This window comes from Pseudophryne corroboree, chromosome 5 (assembly GCF_028390025.1).
Source record: "Pseudophryne corroboree isolate aPseCor3 chromosome 5, aPseCor3.hap2, whole genome shotgun sequence".
NCBI classification, from domain to species: domain Eukaryota; kingdom Metazoa; phylum Chordata; class Amphibia; order Anura; family Myobatrachidae; genus Pseudophryne; species Pseudophryne corroboree.
In genome coordinates this window covers 39,256,019-39,262,050 of record NC_086448.1, presented here as the reverse complement: position 1 = coordinate 39,262,050, position 6,032 = coordinate 39,256,019, and positions in this window count along the sequence as shown.

Below are 6,032 nucleotides of genomic sequence, written 5' to 3'. Positions count from 1 at the left end.
CAAGTCATCTCCCTGTTCCAGTGTTCCTGTGGAACTACAAACTCCAGCCACAGCCAGCCACAATCCACCAGCAGTAAGAGACTCTCCTCAGGTGTTTTATCATTATCTACCTATGCACTCATTATCAGTTACCATCTGTGCATCTCAGCAGTTAACATCTATTTGCTTAGAGACTATCTGGACTTGTGCTTCATAGAGACTGTACATTTATCAGAGTTCTGTTTTTCCAAAGTTATTTCATCCTGAGTTATACTGAGACTGTGTGCTTTTTACAATTACCGGAGTTCTGTTAGTTTCAATCATAGTTACCAGTGACTTTTGAATATTTATTTCCTGTTATTCAATTGCTTTGTGATCCCTGTGACATAATAAATATCAGCGCCTATGCGCAGGACTATTCTTCGGTCTCCTCGTGTATTACGTCACACCAACACTGACCCACTAGCTCCCCCGCCAGGGACAGACAAAATCAGAATCCTGACACAGCACAATCCTTGTGACAGCACAAATGCATCCTACAGGTTAAAGCAGCTCAAGCAATGTGTGGTATGGCTAACAAACAGAAAAACAAAAAAGCTTTTACCCATCTCCCAAAATTTGATCATTCTCAAATTATTTGTCTCAGGATAGGAAACTTTGCTAGCGAATGTCAATGCCCCAAGAAACCTAAATAGTTCTCTTCCAAAAGTGACACTGCAAAAATTGAAGATATTCAATGACAGGATAAAGCAGTCCCCATTAACACTCTGACGTTCATATGTTTGGATTCTAAGGAACCAACTATTAATTTTAAATTTTGACATTCTAAACATAAATTTTTAATTGATAGAACACTTATTACAGACAAAAGGACCTTTCCTATTACAAATATTGTAAATACAGCTATCAATAATTTGCCCCTAAAAGAAACACAAGACGTAAAGGTGTAATACCCTGGAACTGTAAGCACAAATCAACTGTGGCACTACAGGTGCCAGCATGACTTTAATAAAAGTAAAATGTTTGCTGGAGTTGCATAGCACTGAGCCAGTAGCCTACATCTTGCAGCACAGAAGGGGTTAACAGCCCAACTCACAGTAAGGCCGTGTACACACGGTGAGATTCGGACTTATCCGATTCTCACTGTGCAACGGGGGGCCGGGTCGGCACTTAGCCAGTATCGCAAGCACATAATGAGTGTGCTTGCGATCCTGGTTCTGTGCGATTTTGGCTAAGTGTCAATCCTGACTATCTCTTCTATAGAGATAGTCAGGATTGACTTGCCTGCACAGCCTATTTTTTCGGCCGATGCCGACCGCGCGGGGCCGCGCATCGGCATCGGATCAGGATCGCAAGGTGACTGTCACCTTGCGATCTGCACTATCTTTTCTTCCGATTCTGACTATATAGTCAGAATCGGAAGAAAAGATCTTACCGTGTGTACACACCTTAAGATAGATCAGTCTGCAAAAAAGCAAATGCAGGACTCACCAAGTTGCAACTCAGGGCAGGAAATCCCAGATAGAATTTCTCCCTGGGAGAGGAAGGTTATAAAAGGCTGTCATGCAGGAGCAGCATGGTCTTTGCAGCCTGGTGTCTTTGCAGCCCAGAAGCACGTGTGTTAGCTAGCAGAAACGTGGTGGATTAGCTGGAAAGATGTAGCCCCAGTGAGGACTCCCCACATGTTTAGGTGGGGATTTAATGCCAGACCCCGCCAGACACAGCAAGGCGCCTGATAGAGGGAGTGATCGCAGTGTGAGAGCAGCAGTACTCAGAATCCAGTGAAAGGGTGATGCCAGGAGAAGAATGTGCATTACAGGTGTGAGTCTCAAGAGAGGAGGTATCTGGGGAGTGGTCGGAAGCCACGCGGCAGGATTAGAAGACCCCATGGACAAGAGTCCTCGCTAGGACAGAGAGAGACGGTAACCTGGAATGTGTAGCACTACTGGTAACAGAATGCCCTGGTACGTAAGGCTGTTTGCCATGTTTATGCCGCTGCGACTAAGTGATGCGCTGGAGGAGGTGCCCTGATATGTGATCTAACTGTTATGCTTTGCGCTGGAGGAGGTGCGTTAAGAAGTTATCCCTGCTATATACCTGCTTTGATGTTAAAATAAACTTTATTCTGTTTATGAGATGGCCTGGCGCCCAATTCTTTATGCGCTGCACCGACACCTGTAGTCCACTCCCACAATGCACCTGTAATTAAACACCTGATTATTCAGGGGACCCTCTGGTATCTGTGCCTGAACCTATGACTAGCCAGGGCAGAGTAAGTGTGATGCACTATACACAGTGACTGCAGATTTTGCATACCTAGTACCAGTGGGGTTTTACAAAGGTAACAATTGGTCCACTATCCAATGAGCACTTATTCGTATTAGATGCAGGTGCACTATCTAATTTATTAGGAAGATATTTACTGTGTTCACTCGACTGTACTATTTTCTATTCCCTATATGTGATATACTTATAAGTGACAGATTCGAACTAAGATTTGGTCACTAATTAATTGCCTAGTGATCCACCAAAAATAGAGGTTCTTAAGCTTAATTCTCTAAAAGAAAAACTTCTACCAGAAATATCGAAAATGTTTTTTAACAATACCTGACACATTGAGGACAACAGAGTCTAATGATGCTGGAAAGATTCTTCATGCTACACCAGTTATTGTGAAACTCAAAATGAGGACAGCATTTCCCAGTAGCCACAATTTCCCTTAAATCCTGAAACAGAACAGAGCATGTCCCATGAACACTCCTATATTTACGATAGGCAAGAGCAGAGGGAGTAGCTTAGGCTAGTTCAAAACCTAAGAGTAAGTAATAGGTGACTGATTGGAGGTACCTACTGGAGCCAGAGGGAACACGCTGATTGCTGCTATACACCCCGGGGAGTTACATTGCAAGCGCTGTTTGGGTGGGCCATTGTGACACCCCATAACCTCTGGTACGTGGGTCCACCAATCTGTGGTGGATTTAAAAATTTTTATCTTGTATATTGTGATCAAGACGTCTAGTGTTTTTAAAAAAAAAATTCTGCACTTTATGAATAAATAACTTTTATACCTTATTACAAGCAATACTTCACTATATATTGGTATATTTTTTCCTATTCACGGAAACGTTTTACCTGGACGGAGAGGTAAAGGAGAACTAGGGAAGAACCAATATTGGAATCTACAGGAATAAAGGAAGGGATACCACAAGCGTAATTGGGTGGGCACTGCTGACACCCCATTAAGTCCGGTACGTAGGTCCGCCACACTTAGGTGGATTAAAGTTTTTTCTTTTACATCATATCTTATATGTGATTGGAATTTCTGAGAACCCATTTGATCCCTACGGTACTTCACTATATACAAATTCTTTTTTTGAGGACATCGTGTTATATCGGAACAAGGAAGTACTGCTGATAAGCTGTCCAGTGAGGAGAACTTCCCCCTTCTATATAAAGAAACAATACCCGTAGTGACCCAGGGAGCGCACCCCAGCAAAACCATAGAACTACAATTGTTAAGCTATTGCATGTTGTGTAGTATCAAATCCTGCCACTACTTTAACACAAATTCCATCAGACAGTACATATTTCCAGTTGTTGACTTGTGTACTGCATTCTTTTCAATGCCAATACAGCAAGATAGTTAATATATTTTTGCATTCACATATCAGGGCACACGATACACCTAGCCAAATCGCTCAGTGCTTTCTAAACCGCCCAATATTTTCAGTCAAACCATAGCATTAAAACTTACAAGCCCATGTTTTTCTAACTGGCAACATTAATTCAATAGTTAAGTAATTTGCAACTATGCTCCCCAAACATCAGTGTAACCCCTATTACGTGAATATTTCTTCAGGGTTACTAATTTATCAACTCATATACAGTGCCTCCACCCAATTTTATGTTAGATATAATTATATCATAACGGGGTAAAGTTGGGAAAAAACCCCTTAACAAACTGTTGTTATGTTATATTTTACAGTTACCAAAGTACCTTCTATTTCTCAGATTCTCTCCTATAATCTTGCCCTCAGGTAAGTAATCTCCATTCATTAACTGCTTTTTATTATTAGTAATATTGCATACCTATATTTAGTTAGTACTATATAGTGTTGACTCAATTAGTATTACATTACATACATCCACTACATAACTATAATTTAAATTTATATTATCACCCTTTACACATTACTACTCAAAACTGTACTACTTAGTATATCTATCCACTCTCCTGCAAGTAATATCCATCCATTAGATCATATTGCATTTTATTTATACATAACATCATTTTAACACATTAATACCACAACAGATACATTAACGTTCATATACCAGTCCTGACATTTATATATATTATGTTCTTATTCACTTAAAGCTATTTGCTCTGATGTATATTGAATATATATATATATATATATATATATATATATATTTAGATTCTGTGTTACTAGTCAATTTCCTCACACCAGGGTGTAAAATCCTTGTCTATAGTTAGCAAAGGAGCTGAATGTAACTGAATCCACTAAAAGTATCCATATCAGTTGTTCAGTTCATGAGAAAGTTACTTGTATCACGGGCTTCCTGTTCTGTAACAAGATGAGACTAATGTATCCAAATAAGTTACTCTGTCAATGAAAGTGATACCATCCAGAAGAGAAGGTATTTCCTTTTATCTCCACTAGTTGTCACTGGTTCTGTGCTCATCTATCGTTTCTCCAAGGGATAATTGGTCTGTGTATACCCATAAGCTTTTAATTAGACATATATTTACTGATCCTCCGTGTAGGTCCAAAGTATGTATTACTACCGGCTTTAAGGTATCAAGAAGACTCCTTCCACAATAATTTTAGTTATAAATATAGGAGGTGCTTAATTAGTGATAGTCTGATGCACCTCATATGGACCTCCATTACCCTCCCTTTGCTCAGGTAAGTATCATAGCTATGGTCGCCATATATGCGCTTCCGGAAATTTCGTACAAATTAACCCCCAATCATATGATGTATAATATAAGTTCAATAAGTTCTCTTTTCTTGTAGTGTTGTGTTGTTTTAAGTTGAAATGTTCACAATACAATAGCTGACAGTCTGAATGTTATGTATTCTGTCCCTCCGATATAGTTATTAACAATAGGTATTAAATCACAGACCTTAGTTGTCTTCACAATGAGCTCCTGCCCATTGCCTTTGAAATTCCATACTGGTCACACTCCCTTTCACTCTCATTGGCAGCCACTGAAACCAGGTAGGTACCTAAGACTAATAATGAGCAGGTTGCTATCATTGACCATAGCCAGGAGGAATCAGCATTTGAGGGGAGGTGATGTCAACGAAACTGTGGATGCAGCTTATGAACTATTGAGGATACTGTGGGAGGCGCAGGCAGACCAGGGTAGCCGACGGGGCAGTGCTTTCTAACACTGCTTGGGAGGCAACTTATACAGGGAGATAATATATGTGGCAGCTCCAACAGGCTGAGCTACGGAGGCTGATACTAGCAGACTCTATTGTATTGGGCAGCGCCAGCGGGCGGGATGTGCAGCGGAGGCGGCCTCTACCTTCGGAGCTCAGTAGGCGGCTAGTATACAAAGTCTCTGCGGTGGGCTGCGCCAATTGGAGGGATGTGCAGCTGAGACAGCTCTGACAGCCGTAGCTCGGTATGTGGCTACTCTCAAACAATCAATGAGGGGGTGGCGCTGCAGGCGGGAGTTGCACTGTGTGTGGCTCCTACAGCTGGAGCTCCGGATTATCCTTATTGTATATTAGTTAATAAATAGGGAGGTGATGACAGGCGGGGTTTGCGCTGGAGGCAGCTCCAGCAAACGGGAATAGCGGAAAAAGCGGCTCTTACTTGTGGAGCTTAGTGTGTGGCTCCTTCACTACAATTACTTCTATGGGCGGCTATGGATATTAGCGCTCTGGAAGAGGCGTCTTAACTATTATGACTGCAGTAGGCGGCTCCGGCTGACGGGAATCGCATCAGAGGCGGCTCCCCCAAGCGGGTTTATTAACAGCTGACGGCCGAGGCTTTGACAGCGGGGCTCCGGAGGA